Source organism: Lagopus muta, chromosome 4 (assembly GCF_023343835.1).
Source record: "Lagopus muta isolate bLagMut1 chromosome 4, bLagMut1 primary, whole genome shotgun sequence".
NCBI classification, from domain to species: domain Eukaryota; kingdom Metazoa; phylum Chordata; class Aves; order Galliformes; family Phasianidae; genus Lagopus; species Lagopus muta.
The window spans coordinates 35826610-35847848 of record NC_064436.1 but is presented as its reverse complement, the minus strand read 5'-3'; the positions used below and the strand labels follow the sequence as shown (position 1 = coordinate 35847848).

The 21239-nt window shown below is 36.3% G+C and overlaps 1 protein-coding gene across 3 annotated transcripts in view; it reads left to right on the top strand.

Moving 5' to 3' along the window:
• LOC125691903 (bifunctional heparan sulfate N-deacetylase/N-sulfotransferase 3) overlaps positions 1-21239 on the top strand; it is a 415179-nt gene that overhangs the window by 95042 nt on the left and 298898 nt on the right. Inside the window, exon 1 of one of the 3 annotated variants that reach the window (XM_048941856.1) lies at positions 19326-19515. The exons of the other annotated variants lie outside the window; for them this stretch is intronic. The gene's annotated coding sequence lies outside the window, so the exon portion shown is untranslated. Of the gene's footprint in view, positions 1-19325; positions 19516-21239 lie in introns of those variants that run through there. 3 annotated transcript variants of the gene reach the window in all.

Sequence of the window (21239 nt, the reverse complement as noted above, 5' to 3'; positions counted from 1 at the left end):
AGCCTGACCACTCTATGCCTAAAGAAATACATAGAACTCCGATGATCCTTTTTATGTCCCAAGAGTTATCGTTTGAAGGAGTTCCAAGCTATTAAATGGAGAATGCTAAAATTTCAGATTATGCACTATTGTCACATCAAAGAATACTGGTGCAAAATGTTCTGAAATTTTCTGAAATGTTTAAAAACTCGTTTAACACCTGAATAATTACTAAAAAGAATACAATGTTAGATTTTTCTCCCCAAAGTCTGGGTAACATAATATATGAATGGCAGAGAGAGGCCGGTGAAGGGCTACAAAGATGAGGAGCTTGGAGCTTCTTCATCACAAGTAATGGCTGAGATAATTGGGGCTGTTCAGACTCTGGGGAGGGAATTTTATTGATGCTTTATAAATATCTACAGGGCGGGATTCAAGTGGATGGGGCTAGGCTCTTTTCAGCAGTGACCATCAACAGGACAGGAGGTAACAAACACAAACTGAAACACAGAAAGCTCCATGAGAACTTGTGGAAAACTCATGTACTTAGAGCACTGGAACAAGTAGTCCAGATAGGTTGTGGAGTCTTCTTCTCTGGAGTTATTCAAAACCCACTTGGACCCTTTCCTGTATACTCCCTATAGGGAACCTACTCTAGCAGGGAATTGGAATTGATCTCCAGAAGCCCATTCCAGCCTCTCTGATTTTGTTATTGTGATTGTTTTTTTTTTATTATTCTTTTATGCTGATTATAGAGAAATCAATTTGTTAGATCATCAGCCAAGAGCAAATCTGCAGCAATGAGTTCCAGAAAGTTATTGTGTACAAATGAGTTATTACCAGCTTAACCTGCTCAACCAAGATAGCAACTGAAATGAAGGCTGATAATTATGTTTACAAAATAGCACATAATGATTTAAAATAATTTTAGGGTTTTTCACTAGCTTTAAAATATGTTTAAGTGGAATTATACTACTGTGCTTTATTAAATTTTGATCAGTACATTTCAGAGAAATTATTATTCCTGAATTCTATGTTGTATAGGTATTTACGAACATGATTTGACATAGCTCTGAAGTTTGTAGGTAGGGAAGTTATAAAAGGAGACATTCATCTATAATCTAGAGACCTAGCATATGTATACAGAAAGGTAGCCCCTCTGTCATCCCTCTTTGTCTTTTCCCCCTTTGCTCTTTTTTTTTCTTTAGCAGAGTGATAAAGCACTCCAGTAGAAGAGCTAGAATATCTCTCTCCTGTACAGCTTAGGTTTCACCTTGAAAGAAGTTAAGAAGTACACAAGCAAGTGATTTCTGTTTGGCACAAGTGTGAAATTGTTCTAATATAAAGCAGCAGAAAGTTAATGGGTGGAACAGTATATGAATCCCTGTGGTCAAAGACAGATGCAAGTGGAATGTATGTTATTAATGCCATCTTCTGGGTGAGAAGAACAAATAGCTAAATGATGCAAATATTTTTTTTTTTATTTTTTTGAGAAGCATTTTTCTTATCCTCAGTTTTTAAAATGAAACCCTGCTGTGTCTCATTTGACTTGATATTTTTAAACCATGCAGAATTAGAGCCAACTGTGGTATGATCAGCATTTATTGTTTCTCATCATACATTTTCAGAAAATACTGTGGCACAGGTTGGCTTTACTTCTGTTTTTAAGCAGGATCAGAGAAGAAAATTTCAATTTTGATGTATTAAATAACATAGATGTGTATTCGTATTATTTCAGACAATTTCCAGAGGAAAATGATACATCTAGAGCCAGAATAGGTTGAGTTTTTGGTTGTTGTTTTGTGTGTGTATGTGTGTGTGGTCAAGTTTCACTTCTACTGCTCAGCTGTAAAGCAGAAGTAATATAACTCTATCTAGGTTTCTGCATGAACTTGTATTGTTGAATGTAAAACCACCAGTTCAAACCTGAAGAATTATGATTTCTTTTCAGATGCTGTTGAATTAAGACAGTGTATAATGGGTAGTACATAACCCCCACAGAATTTTTGCCATCTTTCACAATCCAGTTAAAAAAAAAAAAGACTTGAGTTCGCTCTATTATACTACTTTCTACCCACAATAAATAATTTAAAAAAAAAAAAGAAAGAAAAAAAAAAAGATTTGGATAATCATTATGCCACTCAGATTTGTCTTTTCTGCCCTCTCACTAAAAAAAAAAAAATAATAATAACCTGCTTTTAAAAAAACAGGGTTTCTCTGTTACAAAATATTTAAATATTTTAATTTGATAACTGGGGATTTTGACAAGCAAGTAGTTTGTTTCTTTGAGTTCTCTAAGGTTTACCACTGTCAATGGCTATTAATTTACCAACCACAGATGTATGCATGAATATACAATTTTTGAGGTTTAAGGAATTTAAATACGCATACATGTACCTCATGGTTTCTTGTGCAGAGTGCACTATTGATCTTGTTATGTTTCACTTTTGTAAGTAACTTTATCAACAAAGTATTGCTTTCTCTTACTAAACAAGAACCAATATATGTCAATTAATTAATTAAAAATTACTACTGCTTGATTCCACAGAAAAAGCTGCAATTTGGCTTTTAGTGACTGTGTAAAGTGGTAAAATTGAAGAGGAAGTGAGATCTGTTTTCTAATAATGTTAAAGATCCTCAAAATTAGGAGGTTTTGCTCAATTATTTGCCGCTTTTTGTCAGGAAATGAATTCCTTTAGTTTGATTTTCTAAAAGGTTTTTTTACTCGTCAGCTGTTTCTCCATAAAATTCACTGAAGAAACACAAAGGAGGAGGAACAAAACATAGATGAAAGTAGATCATATTGTCAAACCATGATACTTTGAGTCAAGAGATCTGAGCTGTTTACATAGCTCTGTCATGTAGTATTTATAACCTCCAAGAAATATACAGAGAGTAGTATCATAAGAAATATTTCATAGATGTTTGTCCATTTGACAAAATTCTGTTGAAATACAAAGATGAATCCGTAAAGAGAGAGAAGAGGGAAACAGCTTAGTATTCTGCAGCATGCTGACAGGTTGCTAGAGACCTTGATGTTCCCTCAGTGCTCTGACTCCACTGTGGATACACTGCAATGACAAACTTCAATCTGCCATTTTCACAAGATAGATGACTACAGTTAGCTGATTATTTTACCATTAAAAGTAAAGCTCCTAGAATTTAAAAAAAAAAAATCCCCCAGTTGTTTGGGAAAATCATTAAGACCTTCAAAGTTTCAAAATGTAAACCAGTGAGCTTGACACCATCATTGGTGTATATTAGAATATATTAAACTGACAACATAATTGGTATCATCAAATATAATACGCAGTAATTTCATTAGTATTCACATGGGTAAATTTGTGTGAGGAAGGGTTCTTAAAGTGGTTTATAGAGAGAAATTATGCTTCAGAAACATTACAGAGTTCTTTCAGGCAGCTTCCAACTTATGTCAGTGAATACAGTCTTGTTGAATAACCAGAAAGTACACAAATAACTTCTCACCAGCGTGCCATTAGGAATTTAGACAGCAAAGGAATAAGAATTCCTTCTGTAAAAGAGTACAACTTAGCTTGTCTCAGCTGCTAAAATATCTGGTCTCACTGATCAGCTACTTGACTCCTATCCATAGATCCTCTGCACAGCAGAAATTGGGCATCCAGAACTATAAACCCCCGCTCCCCCCTTGCTCAGCCCTGACTTAATATTGTAGGTTCCTTTTCCTCCAGCCTAGTATCCTGTTTCTCACAACTGGACTGCCAGGGGAGATCCAGAACATATCCCACTGTCTTGCTATTCTTTAGTAAAGGTCTTGCCAACTTTAGTAATCCACTGAGTTCTATAGGAAATTGGTAATTAAATACAATTGCATTTAGAAGTCATGCAGTAATTTCAGATCTTTACTGAGAAACAAACAGGAATGGCTTATGAAAATGGCAAGAAATGCAGTTAACAGACAGTAAACATGTGTTAAAGACTGTCTCCCTGTCCATATCTTTCATCACCCAGCTCTAATGATCAGCCATAATTATACTAATTTAGAGTTTTTCTTATAGCTATTGCTTATGGATACTGGTTATTATTTAAAAGCATAAGGGAAAAAATCCATGGAAAAAATTCGGTGAATACAATTTAACTAGAGATATGTTCTGCATTAAATTGGATTAAGGTAATCTCCTTTATTTTTAAACAAAGTTTAGAAAAAAATCCTATTAAAAAGTATACAAAAAAAAAAAACAATAAAAAGGACGAAAATCTTAAGTTATTTTTCTTTCCCTCAGACTTAAATTAGGAACACATTAATTGGTGTTTGTCTGCTATTTTCAAGACTAGACCAGGCAAAATGCAGAAATTCTCAAAGCACTTAACAAGGTAGGTGTGGCATAGTTTTATTTAGCACAGAGATTATCAATAGAGCAGACAGGGCAGGAAATTATTTTAGTAGTTTTTAGATGTGTTTTCATTCTTTAAGTACAGCTCTTCTTTCCTTAAATACCAGGTTATAACCTATCTTAACTGAATTCTTACCGGAAAATAGCATACTGATGAATACTACACTGAGAAGGAACTGTGGGGAAGGGATAAAAACTGTGCTGCACAATTTGCATGCAGTGAATAGAAGGTAAAATGAGTAACTGAATATGATGACAATTAAAAAAAATGTTGTATGCAGATGCAAACAGAAGTGGGTAAGCGTAGTTGTATGAGCAGTTCACTTATGTGCCACTGTGGTGGTAAATATGCAGGACTCTAAATCTTTGCTTGCAGTCTGAAATAGGTGAGCCGCTTGGGATGTGCTGACCACAGCTGTGGTTTCTTTCTAAAAGCAGAGTGGAAGGCATCAAGTTACTGAAGCTGCCAAAATAAGACCATAATAGTACCATACCACGCTCAATTTCTGTATTATAGAACCCAGACAATGAATAAACTCCAAAATATTTAATTAAAAGGCCTAATCGTCCAGTTATATATCAGTATTGTTCTTCACTAGTACATGTAAACTAATGTAGATTGGACTATTTCGCCCTCAGGTCTGTGTTTACATTACCAGGTGTTTTGAAGGAAAAAAGCATGGTAATATATTATAAAGCTCATTACTACAAGATGGGGATCAGGAGTACAATGGTAAAGGTGAATTTTTATGCTCTTTGGTTTCTGTTGGGCTTCCTGAACATTTAGCATTTCTGAATGTGGGGAAGGGAATTTACCTCCAAATTATTTTTAAAGTTGTGTACATTTTTAAGAGGTGCCAGATTTGGGACATGGCTTTGACTGTTTCAGTAATAATTCACAGTAATCCTTATTCAAAACAACTAATAGCATTATGGTAAGTGCCTTAATGGCAGGAAATTTACTCTGGTTCTCCATTTGCTTTTGGTTCTGAATAATCTCTGGAGGAGTAATGCATTCAGTAGTTTTTGTAAGTGTATTTTAAACCAGCCCCCCAATTCTCCTGGCATAGTGCTAAATAGTTAAGCAATATTACACAATATCTGCTATGAGTATGCATGAATACAGTGCATACCATTGCTCTGTTAGGAGCACTAGGGTATTTTACTACCCCTGAACAACATGCAGTACATTCAGCATCAATTTTATTCCCCTTTTAATTTAGAAAGGAAAACTTATGTTCCCCAAGGTATGGCTCACTTTTCATATGAAGTATTGTATTTCTCTGATTTATTGAGATATTAACATGGAAATGGTGATGTTAAACAATACTTGGAATAGCTCTAAAAGTGTAGTGGGAATCATGATTTCATAAGAAGAAAATTAGTTATGTAGGTAACATTATACAATAATTTCCCATAGGATCTCTACATCAGGCAAGATTTTATTATATTCTAAAACAAAGTTGCTTGCACTCACTTTAAATATAAAGTACTGCTGAATAGGGCAATATCATAAGGCAGCTCAGAGTACAAGCAAAGACATCTGTTAATGGTACCATGAATAGTTATGAACTGTGGTACACAAACAGCTTTGCCAGCAATGCATTGCCTCCTAATTTATTTTTATAGCAAATGGTTGCCTCATTTTTCATGGTTTGGTAGTTTGCATTCAAATGTACCAATAAGTTCCAAGGCAATAGCTTCTGCACGGCGTGCTTTATTTGAGAACATAAGAGGAAATAGCTAATGGCATGTTGGTGGGTAGTCCTCTTCTTTATCAGCAGTTTTGTATGAATCCTTACGTTCTTTTTTTTTTTTTTTTTTAATTAGTTCATGAAAGGGAATGTGTTACATTAAAGTCTGCTTATTATACAGAAGACTTAAATTAATTTCTTATCATACAAATGAAGAGTATTAAGTCTGTATTATCGCGCTGGTTTTGTCATTCAGCATGCAGCAGCTGAACCAGACATTTTCTGTCATTCCTGGAGGCAACACCAAAAAGGAAACAAATGGTTTCAGCTGTCACAGAGCAGAGTTCAAATGCCTTTAAAGGCTTCCACAGAAATCAGCTGGGGAGAAGAGGGAGGCAGCAAAAATTTAAGCTCTAAACTACTTCTTCCTTATTTGTGACAGTTAATAAGTACTACAAATTAGAATAACTGATTCCAGGAACAGTTTGTAATGATAACATGGTAGTCAGTAGCTTCTTTCAATTGCTTGACAGCTACTTCATAGCTTATTGTCATATAATCATTGAGGATAGGGTCTTTGTCTATACAGTGCCCCTTTTCAGGAACCAGCTTTCATCCAAGAGATCTTCTCCCTTTGAAGGCTAGCCCTTAGATGAGCCCAGGAAGGGATGTACACAGGGTCCAGTCACATGGGAAGCACAGGTGAATTGCTTGCACTTGTTCTTCCTGGGCCAGCCACCCCCTCCAGCAAGTGCTTAGTCACCAGTTCAGGCTGTGACACTCCTACACTCCTGTTCTTGGTGAATAAAGTAGATAAATAAATAAAAACATTCCTGACACATTTTTTCTCAGGCTAGTTGTGTCACTGTGAAACACTCAGCTTTGAATTGCATTTAATTAGAAATGTTTCAGTTAAATCACTAAATAGTTTTACAAACAAAACCACTTTAGCTGGAGCAGTATCTCCACTATGATTTGAAGTAGCCTCAGGAAAGCTGCTACCTCCTCTGTCATTCTGTACATCAAGCCTCTGACTAGCATAGGCAAAGAAAAGTTTATTTCAAGATGCTGTTGCTATATGAGTTGAATTCTTATTGCACATCTATCTTGAAATGCCTCAGCTGAATGTTAAGAATTTTGGCAGCTAAATAACTGTTTACTGTCCTGGTCCAATTTTGGTACTACTTTCCCATTTCATTAGCATCACCAATTCACACCTGTCTTAAAATGCAGCCAAATAGGTAGCATTTATATCCTTGTTGTCAATAAATACTGTTCTGAAATACATGTTGGTGATGAATTCTGGAATTTTTTACATCCTGACAGTCCTGCCAGTGATCCTGACTGTAACTTTATGATACGTTGTAATTAACTGGGCTTATAATGACAATTATTTTAAAGTACTAAGAGTATCAGAAAGATAGGCCTGCAAAACTTTAGTACTAAATAACATCCTCTTTGCATGCCTCTGCTGACAAAGACCTTTCTTTGTACTAGAGTGAAGCTGGTACAGGTGTTCTTTAATAGTATGTCAGTGATGGTGCTTCATTTGAGCTCCTCTTACTAGTCTTGCTTTGCATGGTGCACTGCTCCAGCCAGCACTGCTAAACTGTGCTGACACTGATTTGTCACTTCTGAAGCATGCTAAGAGCAGAAGCTGTTGCACTGTAGGGGATATTGATCAGGTCTGGTTAGTGTTTTGTGAGCGCATGCTACTGAAACCAATTGGACAGATTACTTTGTGCTCACTGGCAAGTAAAACTCGACTGAACATGTGATCAATCCACAAATCTACTGTGACAGAATAATACATTAAAACAGATTGATCCTTGAGGTCCACTAAATCAGGTTAATTCCTTGTCTTTGGGTAAGTTTGATTTACAGAAACAAAATTTACGTATAACCTTTCAGGTTTCTGTAATATTCTTTAAACACTACATTTTTCATTAATATCTTCCTTGCCAGAAATGGCTTTATGTATTCAATCCTGTACTATTGTTGAATGTTTCCTATGAAAAATATATAAAATAGTAACTTTGCGGGTAGAAAGTTGCCTGTTAATTGTAACTGTTTATGAACTCTTCCTAGAGTATCAACCTGAAAGCCAGATGCAAAACTGTGCTTTATTCCCTGGTGGTGCTGGAGCTGGAAGGGTTACATCAGTTCAGAAGAAATTGTCTTATCCAGCTGTATATCTATCACAAATTTATTGTTTGCGTAGGACATGCAGCCTAAGAGTGACACATTTCATGTTCTTTTTTCAACATTCTGCACTGTGGAAATACCACTATCTTCAATGACTGTGTTAAGCAAAGTAGAAAACTGCATTGCAGATGAGTAAAGGCTAACTTTTTTAAATGGCAAAAAGTGGCATAATCTCTTGTATACACTGGGATAGTAAATGTAATCAGACAATGGTTAATATTGCTTTTTTGTGACTTCCAAGTATTACTCTGTGTAACCCCCCAAGGTCTTAAACAGTATTTGGTTTTATCTCAGCAACCTTCTTGCTAAAGAGAGCTGCATAGCAGTAAGAATATTAATACATCTTACTGTATGAAACACCAGAAAAACCTGATACCAAATCTCTTCACATTTAACCATCAGAAATGGCATCTGCTGACAGGAAAATTTACTTGAAGCTGAAATGCTTCCATGTGTCAGAGACCAAGCTGCTGCCCATTAGCTGTTTTACTTTGGAATACATTTGAAAAATATGTCTGGAGTGTTTTCTTATTGAGCTAACAGGAAAAGGACTGGAATATATGGCATGCTACAGCCTGGCTGTTCTTGCCAGACTGGTACATACCACTGGGAACAGTGTCCTGGGCATAGTGGTCTGGGACTTGGGATCTTCCTTACTAATACAGGACATTCTTTTTAGAATTTTGTCCTGGTGCTTTTCCACACAGGCAATTCTATTCCATGTTCCATATGGTTTAAATATTTCTATTACAAAACTAAACTCTTCAAGCAGAATCTGAAGATGACAATTCTAGGGAGGATTTTTGGAGTATCTATTTTAAATAGACAAAAATTAGTCTAAAGATGTCTCCAAGAAAGTGAATTATGCTCCTTGACATATATGAAATTTAATAACGCTATTTTACTATTCTCACGTGCCCAGATGTTACATTCCCATTTTTACCTCCTACAAGACATGGAACTGTTCCTATCACTGCATATTCAAGTCTATTTACTGTAGTGTTTGCCTGCCATAAGATAGAGACCCGCTAGAGTAACATTAGTGGACTGGGCTGTAGGTGAGACAATAATGGGATTGTGTGCCCTGCTATGCAGCCTCTTCCTCTGCATCCTATTGGGCTACCTCCCTGCTAAATATATATTTAGGATATAACAGGCTTCTGATCAGAGGCTTGGTTTGTAAAAGAAAAGAAAAAAAAAACCCAACAAAAAAAAAAAAAAAAAACCACAAGAAAATGGAAAACATATCAATACTTAAAAAGTAGAAATCAATCCATGTTAAATACTGTTAACCCCGAAGATGGTTTTGTCAGGGCATCTCAAAGGCGTGCAAATTTCTGGGGGCTCTTGTGGGTCTGTCAGGACAAGGCAGATCCTGACCACAAGAATCCATACAACCACGACTGCTGGGATGTCAGCCTGTGAGTGGGGACAGGATTGGTCCCTGGGAGGGAAGATGGGCTTAATAAAATCCCTGAATTGGACATGTGACACAGTCTTTGACCAAGCTATTCTGTCATGTCAGTCCAAATACTCCCTCTTCTTTCTCATGTATGTCCTTCCGCACCAAACTTCTACCTAGTAACAATATTTCCTTTTTATTTTTCTTCATGGAGACAATAGAAAAGTTTGGTTGATATAATGAGCAATCCTTTGGGTTGGGCCACAATGAAATGCAGGTAAGAATTGTTTTAAGTGATAAAGTATTGTGTGGTGTTTTTGTACAGGAAAGGTACACAGTGGGATTTGCATTTTCTTGTTCTCTTCCTGTGGTTTTATTCTGTTTCTTCCTGTGGTTTTATTCTGTTTCTCTTTTTGCTGTCTTCTAGACTTGTCTGCCAATATACCCTTGGATATTTCTGCACAGCTAGAAATTCCCACGTTTTACTAAAGTACTGTTCTAAAATATAACCAAGATTGAACACGAATAACTCTTATGTAAACTCTTGCTTCACTGCCAATCATTAATTTATCCAGTGTTTGACGTTCTCTCCTAATTTTATAGAGAAGTACTTTATTTTCAGTGTTTTATTGCATCATGGAAAAGCAACAGCTTAATTTGAATGAACGCATGTAATCACTTTCCAAGCTCAAGAAGACTAAATGAATTTAAAATGCATATATTGAAATGGATCTCCCTGTGCATTTCAGGCTTCTTACATAGTGGGTCAAATAAATTTAGGCTGGTGGAAATAAGTTAAGATTCTGAAATTAAAGTGAGCCAGTATTCAAATGTCCGTAGTGCCTGTGTGCCACAATTGTAATTCGCAGTTTTGAAAATAAGGTTTTCTTATTTCTTGCTGCTTCTTATGAGAAACAGCACTGATGTACAGTTCTCTTCTGGCTAAATGATGTGCATTCTAAATGCATCAGTTTGTATATACGTATGCATTCTGTGTCCTCACTCAGACTAGTATTGGATTCTTATCACTTTGTCTGGGTTAAGACTTTCCTGCAAACCAAAAGTTTTCTTGATTGCTCCAGCTAATCTGCAGTTCAAAAGTTCACCACAAATCCATCTAACTTGCATGAATCAAGCAGTATATATCCTGATATGTTTGTAAATTAAATTACTGAAGGTGATCCAGCCTAATTACATTCATCTTAACTGATAAGAATTCAGCAAATGTGTTTAATATTCTACAACTTTGAGACCACTCCGTGCAAATTATTTTGGAAGCAGTAGTACAGTGGATCTCTAAGCCATCAAAATGAGAGGGAGAGCAGTAGCACATGGATATGCATAGTGCACTGAAACACCAAAATAGAGTCTTTAAAAGGCTGGTTCTGTAGTTCAGGTGCTAGGAAAAAGCAGACATGAAAAATAAAGACTGTTTATACCAACTGTGATTTTTGGAATTATAGGAGGGCTATTGAAAAAGTAATGCCTCCTGTTCTGTTACGTTAGCCTTTGGCATCAGAGGCAGATGTTGGTGGTATGGCAGTAGATGTTGAACCTTCCCACCAATATTCCATCACATGTTGTTGCTATGCAACTGCTGGCAGCAGAGGATGAGTCTGACAATGAAATCTGGCTTGAAAGTGAGTATGAAGGAAAGGTGTATCATTTAATTCCTCACGCAGAAAAGTTTGCATCTGTTGATATTTACTGACACTTTCTTAGGGCTTATGGAGACCAAACAGTAGAAGTGAGCACAGCGATGGGGTGGGTGATGTCTTGTGGCAGTGTTGACAGTGATGAGAAAGGCAAGCCATGTTCTGAATGGTCAAGCAGATTTTTACAAATGCGACACACAGACTCTAGTTCATCACAATCACTTATGCTTAACACAGCTAATAGTGGTGATCTATGTTGAAAAGTAGCATTTTGTAGCTGAGAATTTGCTCTATCAAGTAATGCTATTGTGTTCTTTGTATCTGTTGTAATTTCCGTGGAAATAAATAGGAGGCACTACTTTTGGAGCAAACCACATGTAAAATAAAACTCCTCTCTCACCTCCAGTCCAAAGATACTTGCTGGCTCTTTGGATCATCAATCTGAGTCTATTTTCTTCTTAGAGAGGAACTTTGCATGTCTTTATGCCTTTTTTTTTTTCTTCCAGCAGTAATACCTTTTCCATTCACCTTAAAAATCTTGCTAATACTGTTAGCATAAGATAATGCTAACAGTAACAAATTTTTCAGTTTCAACTGCCAAGGTTTAACAACACCAGAGAGACATTTAAAGTAGGAGTTTTGGTGTATGGCTCTAAGTGCCTTTCTGAAACAGAGTTAGGGTCTAATTGGTTTGTTTGTGGCCCTGTGTCCACATCTCAGAAGAGCATCAATAACTGAGTTTGCATGAGAACTCTTACGCAGAGCTAAAACAAGCATAGCAATCTCATTAATATTTTTACTGATATAATTTGTTTCTTTCTTAGAATGGAAGCACAATGGGTTTGTATATTCTTCTTGGCTTTTAAACAAGTATCTAGTCTCATGATAAATTATTTCTTTTTTTTCATTCCATGCCTGTACATTATAGTTAGACGCGAACAGGCATTATGGGTACTATTTCCAAATGTCTGTCTTCCAGTACGATGCTTTTCTTAGAGGCAAGGTATGCCATAATAGTTGAAAACACATTTTCCTAACTATATTTTTGAGGGAATTACAGTAGTAAAATTAAGGAGATGGGAGAAGAAAATAGCACATGTAAATTGAAAATAATCACTATATGCTTTGCATCCTAAATAAAATTTAAATACACGAGGCCGAAAAGCATGCTATTGTCTGTTCTGCTCCTTCTGCTCCTTGATGTTTATCCATAAACATCATGCAGGAAGAACCCGAAAGAATCACCATGTAACATTATATTTTACTATTTCTTCCAAAAGTCAAGAACTAAGAGTCAATTCATTAAATAATGTGTAGAAAATGCCAGCACTTTCTGATTACATGTAAATATAGGTGAGAAAAGGTAATGCGTGGGTAAAAGGATTCCTTTTCTTTCTATTCAGTTTTTAATGATGCTGGCTGATACGCCATACTCAGTCTAATATTTCCTGTCTATGAACTTTTTACCTTTTCCGAATACTGTGTCTTGTGAACACTTATGTTTCATTTTCTTCTATTTGTCTTGTTCATAAAATTGATGCTTTTAAAGTTGATCTTTTTCTTTTTTTCTTTTTTTCTTTTTTAATTTATTGAGTAAATATCAAATATTTGTGTTCTATTTATGTTGGGAGTTACTTCTGAAAGCTTATTTAGCGTATGATATGAATATTTTCTCAGTCAGAATTCATCAGAGAGTTTTTCCTTCCCATCTACAGTGCTTGACTGACTATTTATGAGCCCCATGTTTCTCTCAGTCTACAGCAAAATGAAATTTGGAAGTAAACGCAAGTGTCTCTTTTACTAAGTACGGGATAAATCAAGTTGGAAGGGACCTGGGCAATCTCTGGTTTGGCCTTCTGCTCATAGCAGAGGCTGATGTGAGATCAAACCATTTTGTTCAGGGCTTTATCCATTTGGCAGTAGAGAACCCCCATGGGTGATCAGCCTCTTCAATTGCCTACCTTATGGGAAAATATCTTCTCTCGTATTTGATGTGACTCTCTTGTGCTTTAGCATGTATCTGTTGCCTCTCATTCTCCCTTTTCTCTCACTCCATCTTGATTTTTTTTGGAGGGCTGGACAAAATTGGACACTGTTCCAGATATCGACTAATGAGTGCCAAGTAGATGGGGCAGTTCGCTCCTCTCCCTCTTTCTGCTGAATGTGTCTCTATTAATACAGCCCAGGATGCAGTTGGCTTCTTAGTTTTACAGATAGTCTGTTTATTATTTATTACTGTTTTAAAGACAGTTAGCAAGTCAATAGGATTATTATTTTTTTTTTTTCTTTTTGCTAAATATAAGCATTTCTGTAATGATGCTTTGTAAATACTGTCACTACATGAAGAACTGGAACTCAGCTATTCACTGACAATCATTGATGTTCCTGTGGTACACAAAGAAATTGACTGACGTGGACAAGTACAGTACCCAAAATAAAATCATGCTGGATCCTGGTTGAAAGGATATTCAGAATTTGAAAATGCAAAATAGGAGAGAAAGAAAGCACACCTGTATACATAGAGTTAAGAAGTTCTCAACCATTTGTTTTAATTCTTGTAATTGGATCTCAGTATATGCATTTATTTTCCTATTGATATCAAAAGTTAATTTAACGTCACCTTTTCCTGGCCTGTGGTTAGACTGTTCACTAGGTATACAGGCAAATTAAGGAAGGAGACTGTTTTGTGACCATTGTACCCTCAAATAGCAAGAAGTACCCACAGGAAAGCTCAAAAAGGATCATTTAAATGCTGGTGCTGTCTTCCAGTGGAAATGTTTGAGTTATTATAAACTTCCTATTCAGATGTATTGATCTTATGCAGACTGTATTATATATAATATCATTACGTTCCTACTGGTAATCCTTCACCAACATCTCTGTCTTAATTTGTGTAGTGGAAATGCTAAGTCACAGCCTGAAGCAGTGATTGAGCACCTGTGGGAAGACAGGGCCAACCCAGAGGAACTCAGGTGCATGCAATGAACTTAAGTGACCAGAAGGGATGGAGCCAGGATCCACCCCTTCACAGACTTCATTTAAGGATTGGCAGTGGAGGCAAGGGTCTCTTGTTGGAGGTGCCTGTGGTGTTCTGAAGGTAAGCTGATTTCCACCCCCCTTCCTTTGTTTCTTTTCGCAGTTGCTGTGTGTTTGAACAAATCCTATAGCCAGGGATTTTGCTACTCTGCTGTTGGTTCTGCACTTTCCATCATTTAATGTTGGGGTAGTGGCTCTTTTGCTCCTCTTGGCAGTCCTGCTGATTTTAATGTTTTTATATATGTATGCATGTGCGGATTAATAAATGCGATATATGTTACATGTTTTTATGTGTTTCAGATATATATTTGTATATTTTAATATACTCACATGTGCATATGTAGTTGATAAATGAATTCTCTTAGAGTAAAAGGTTCTAGCAAGCTGAGTTAATACTTAATTTTTGCTTCCTAATCCCAGATTGCTTTGGTTATCTTCAATTTTGGGTGTATAGGACGTGATTGTAACTTTCTGGGATGTCTATGCAAGTAGCATCTTGGTTCTATGAAGTATAGTGTGGTAGAGGGTATTAAACTCAAGATTTTGAAACAGCTTAAAGTATTTGATGCTGTAGTGATGACAAACTGGAAGTGCCGACTCCGTTAGTTGTGGTAAATATATGCGTTAGTAAAACAGTGTATTTTTTAAAATTTACATAATACTACTTTAAACCCAAAGAACATGTTTTATTTGGTTAGTTGGTTGGGTATTTTGTACTCAAAGCTTTACACAGCACTGGAAAAGTGATCCTTTTATGGAATAGTTATCTTCTTAATTAGTAAAGCCTCTATAGCATTGAAACATTTAGACATTATATAACATTGAAGCATTTAGAGGAAACTAAGTTCATATATTCTGGTTAAACGTTGTAGGCGAGGTCATTTCAAAAGGCAACCATAAAGAACTTACGGAATGCGGTACCCCTAGATTAGAATCAAGTCGCAATAGTTTGTGAAAAGCTTAGGATGAAGTGGAAGTATTTTGATTCCTAGCTCTTCCAGATGCCTTTGACAAATACTGTCCTAGCATAGTGCAAGACTCTTTGTTTGCTGGTTTTCAGTAAGTAATTGATCACTAGTTTATAATGTAACCCTAAGAGCTGGCAGTGCCTTCCCTACCATGCCATTTACAACAGAGCTGAAGTAGAACACAGGGTGAAGCAGACTGTGCTGGCTTTTCCTGGTGTGTGCTGTGAATCTCAATGAGGCTCTATTGACTGCCCATTTGTTTTACTTTCTAACACACTTACTAGCATACCTATATGAGCAACCTAGAAAGTCTGGGTTTTCAGTCCTGGTCTGATTATTTTTTTCCATTCAAAACAAGAGCAGCATAGATCTTCTTTTCATTGTTTTAAATTTCTTTCTCCTGTGAATTTCAGTAGTTGACTTGGCTTATGTTGAATAGCAATGGCCTTCTACTTATTATATTCTCAGATATTTCAAATAAAAATTAATTTTTCTCTCAGGAGTTTTACTTCATTACTCACTATGAGGATGTGAAATAAGCATTTCATGAATCTTTGTCCTACAACCACTTTTATTTTTTACACAATGAAATAGATTGCCAAATAGGAATTGCATGAGATATATCTTATGTTTTGGATAGTTCTTTCAGTAACTTGATTTTCTTCTTAAATCCTCAATTGTCAAAGGAGCATAGAAATGTGTAAGTTTTTATTTGCCTGTAAAAATGTAATTGCTTAGCCCTAGCTTGTCCTTTATTGGAGTCTAATATTTACATATGTTGTTACTACTTAGCTGGGAAATTCTTTGATGTGACTTTGAAGCTCTTGCTTATATATGTCTTGCACCAGATCCTCTCTCCAGCGAATGGAGATTAGGTGGAAAGTGTCAGCAGCCCAGGGACTCTTATGCATAAGTGTGGCAAAATCAAATCCTCTGTCCTGCCACTGAAAAATACTCAGCTGTTTAAAATTGAAAGATCTGGTTCAAACAGAGCTCTTGGATTTGCATCGTATAGTAACAATTTTTTAGCCTCTAAAATCAATGTAAGCTCCATGAACTCATGTAAAGTTTCTAGGAGTTTTTCTTCTATAGGAAGATCTTATTACAAGTTAACCACACTTGCATATATGTATGTATATATTTACACTAGTGCATAAAATAAATTAATGTGAAATGGGAAAGATGTATAAGTTTAGATGCTTGAAATGAGAAACACACTGAATTTTGCCCATGGATTTTGTGAGAATGAAGGGACAAAAAGCTAAAGGAGTACAGTGCATCCTGGAAACACTATTTGAGCATCTGAGTAAACCACAAGAGGATTTTGTGAAAAAAATCTCTCAGGATTTCACTGAAGACAGTGCTATAAGGTCCAGCAGGCTGCTTCCTTTAGATTCTGCAATATCATTCTGGCAGCTCACCTTGAAATAAAATAAACCTTCTATTTCTTATTTTGTCTTTACGAAAATAAGAATTCAAATTAGTAGCTTGACTTTGAAAGAACAGTAAATCGATATTCAAAGAATGTAGGCTGACACTTTTATTGCCAGCTCTTCTCTGACTTTTCTCCAGTTGTTGCTCTTAGATTTGTGTCTCCCCTTGCCCTTCCCCTTTTAAGTGTTGTCTGCAAATAGCTGTCAGCTGTTAGCACCTGGGGACTGAATAAGGCAGGCACTGTCAGCAGGCTTGTATCTGCTGTGAGGGCTTTATGGCACTGTGGAGTTGAAGCTCCCTATGGTATCTTTTCTTCCTGCCTCCCTTCCAGTAAGGTTACTCCAGTAGACACTTAGTAGCTGTTTAACACACACAAAAACAAATTGAAGTCAGATATGGATATTCTTGGAGGGGGAAAAAAACCTATTTTTTTAAATCAAATAATATTTTTGCTAAAGTTATTTTATCTGCTATTTTTTTTTGTCTGGCCAACTTGGACACCTGAATTTTCTAGGGGCTCACTTTCAAATATGTCAAGGAAAATATTTAAAACTTTTAGAAGACTTTGCATGTGCTGAGAGCTATTGTATAATAAGAGTAATATTAACTCTTACGTAATGTGTATTATGGCTGTTCCTTGACTCGGTGATGGGCCCCCATTGAACTGTGTATGTATGAACATTTGCCATCAGTTGTGCATTTGGACATGCTAATGTTCAGACAGAGTAACAGATAAAGGTAGATAAAGAGGCACTTGTCTGTTTTCCTCTAAACTACACAGCGTGGAAATTTTACACCACTTTTCAAAGTGGGACTGTCAAATGATCCTGAGTCTTTCAGTTAAGATGAAGGTTTTCTTAAAAGACGGAATTGACTTGCACATTGCAGTGACCTTTATAAAGTTTCTATGTAATACATGCCAATTGTCATCAGGATTAAGAAGAAAAAAACACTTGTCAACATTCTCAAATGTCAGACTTTCAACTTTCTTAAATCTTACAGATAAGTGTAGTGCTGTTGTGCTTCACTTGATGTTAAGAAGACACCTCTATGTTGAGGAGTCACAGCTCTGATTTCTATCAGGAGAAGAAACTGTGAAACTTTATTACTTCTACATTATCAAACTTGATGGAAAATCAGACTTCCTTCCAGATAATGTCGAACACTGGAACTGCAGCAAACAGTACTATTTAAATACCATTTTAGGTTTGCGGTTATTACATGCTGCTTTTCTGAAGGTTCAAATAATCTAAAACCAGAGAGTTAAAGTTATAAGCAAATTCTTCCAACTAAATCTGAACACAATTTAAAAGGAAGAGATATGGAAAAGTTTTTATGAAGATACCTGGGTGTTAAGTATCACAGAACAGAAAGCTTCATTCATGGGGGAAGAAGTCCATTTATTTGAATAATTCATATGCTCTCAAATAATTGAGTTGTTATTCAACAAGCTTTCAGTTTATTTTTGGTTGTTTTTTTTTTTTTTAATCAGGGCAGGAGAATTTGTTGTGCTACACATATGTGCCTGTCTTGAGCTAAAATTTGAATTGTCTATTGTCATGGTTTTGTGATTTTTGGTTTTTGGTATTCCACATCATAACATCAAAAGTATGCCATCAAAATAACTTTTTTAATATATGTGCACTTAACTTTTTACCCAATATGAACTAATATCAACTTTACAAACTGTAGAATGATGTGGATCTGATTATAATTCTATTTGCTAACTTATTTATTTATTCCTTTAAAGATTGCAGCAGCGTAGAGTGTGCAAGCTATTCATTTCACTTTGAGTACTGTGTCCAGTTTTGGGCCCCTCACTGCAAGAAAGATATTGAGGCCCTGGAACGTGTTCAAAGAAGGGCAACAAAGCTGGTGAGGGGTCTGGAACACAAGCCATATGAGGAGAGGTTGAAGGAGCTGGGAATGTTCAGCCTGGAGAAGAGGAGGCTCAGGGGAGACCTTATTGCTCTCTATAACTTCCTGAAGGGAGGTTGTAGTGAGCTGGGGGTCAGCCTCTTCTCTCATGTCATCAGTGATAGGACCAGGGGGAATGGTTTCAAGCTACGCCAGGGGAAATTCAGGCTGGACATGAGGAAGTATTACTTTTCAGAAAGGGTGGTCAGGCACTGCAATGGACTGCCCAGGGAGGTGGTGGAGTCACCGAGCCTGGGGGTGTTCAAGGAAAGACTGGATGTTGTGTTGAGGAACATGGTTTAGTGGGAGCTATTGGGAATAGGTGAACGGTTGGACTGGGTGATCTTTTAGGTCTTTTCCAACCTTAGTGATTCTATGATTCTATGACTTCCTTGCTCAGCACTTCAAGTTTTCAGAAAAGTAGACAGTAAACTGCTTCTGTAATAAACCAAGTCTAACATGAACGAATGTCAACATTTGTTTTATTCCAATAGAGAAAGGCAGGCAACTTGGAAAAATAAGGTGGAGGTCATGGAATACTGTTCTGTACTCTATAGCAGCAATGCTGGTGATTAAAAGGAGTTTCAGAAAACAAGGTTGCTTTATGTAGATGTAAGCATTATGTTTTTGTATTGCAAAAGAAGGTGATGGCAGTGCCTTTGAATGAAACAGAGGCATTACAGAGCAAATAACATGCAATAAAGGAGGAAAATTGGCTCATCCCTTCTAACAACCAGTAACAACAGCTCAAGAGGAGTGCACTCTCTATCCTATGAGATGATGCTGCCTTGGCTGGCCTTAAATGAAGATGAGGAGGAGTGGATCCTGGCTTCACCTCTTCTTGTCTCCCAGGTGTGTTGTTTGCACTTGAGCTCCCTAGGTTAGCCACGCCTTCTCACCTGGTGCTCAACCATTGATTTGGGCTGTGACTTGGCAATTCCATTGCAGCTTCTTAAACCTATTTTCTGTTGGAAAACACCTCCTTTTTATAGAAATCTTTACCAATATGAAGAATGTTTCTAGATTCTATACTATTATAGAATATTTATGTATTATGTAAACATAAAATACCTGTTAGTCAGTTCTATTTAAAAAAAAAAGACATAGGCAATCTGTTCTTATGGTTTTCAATATTTATATATAATATTGAAATAATTATATTTAATAGCTTTCAATATTTATCTTACATATACTTAAATTTCAGATATATAACATGAAGCATTTGGTACTGAAATTATCATGGTGTTTGAAAATACAACTACAATAGTTGTAATACATGTAGACAAGTTCTAGGCCAAGGCCATGTTTATTAGAAACAACTTGATTTATATAACTGACGTGCTAAACATCACTAATTTACAGTACTAGTACATTGGTAAAGATTCCAGGTGTCATGAATATTCCTCCAGAACAGTTTTAACAGATGTCAATTAAATTGGAAAGAGGGCTAGAAGAACCTTGATGTGAAAAGATACCACTTGCAATGGAAAACATTGCTTATTCAGAGGGGAATTAAACTGATATTGAGTGTAATTGGTACTAAGCATTTCTTTTTTTTTTTTTTTTTTTTTTTTTTTTTGGAGATATATAGTCACATTCTGTGGTCTGGACTAGAGGGAAAATCTATGTGTTTAAGTCAAGCTTTTCTTGCCCCACTTGTTTTCACTGGCTCCTGTGTAAAAGTAGGGGCCAGGTCAAAGCTTGACTAGTTACCAAAGGAACTGTGATTTTTTTTTTTTTTTTTTAACCTATGTTTTCCAGGAGCAAAAGAGTTAGGAACACTGCAATACTGGAGTTCAGCATAAAGCACTGTAGATATTGAGGAGTTTGATTTCCATGGTTGAAAACTGTTAATCATGAATGAGACAGTTAAATCACAGCAAATGCCAGAATAAATTTAAAATCTCTCAGAACAACTGGGATAAGAGTGAATATTATATATTTGTTATAGCAGCTTAGTCAGTCAACACAGCAGTAAGTCTTTTATTTTCATCACATACAACAGTCCTCATTGTTAGTCTAATTCTTATAATTTGTCTTCTATGCATTGTCAGGAATGTAAATAGCTTTAAATTTAAGTAGCATTCACTACATAATACTGGTTGTTCTACCTAGCTCTGACCTTTTGATCTGAACAGTTTTACAGTGGAGAATCTAGCTGAGACATTAGATAACACTCAGATGAAGTTACTACTTTAATTAAACAATATCCTTAAAAGTACAAATCGCTTTCTTAGTACTGGGATACTATTGTAGCCACATCAGAAAATGAATTGGCAGTGTGCCTTTTTGCCTTTATACATCTCCCTCCATTTCATTACAGGCAGCAATAATGCATATTCAGAGCAGCAATGTATCCTTGATACTTCTAGTACAGAATTTTCTTAATTTGCCAGTTAATGCTTCACTGCTCTCCAGCAGGGCCATCAGTTTATTTAGGGCTGCTTAAACAGCAGTAGGATCCTGCTTGCTCCCTTCAGAGCTTGATGCTGCCATGGGAGTTACAGGTGAAAGTTGTTTCCATTAGAGTTTCTCACTTCCTGACTGTGGAAAGTACAGTCTGTTTTTGTCAGCCT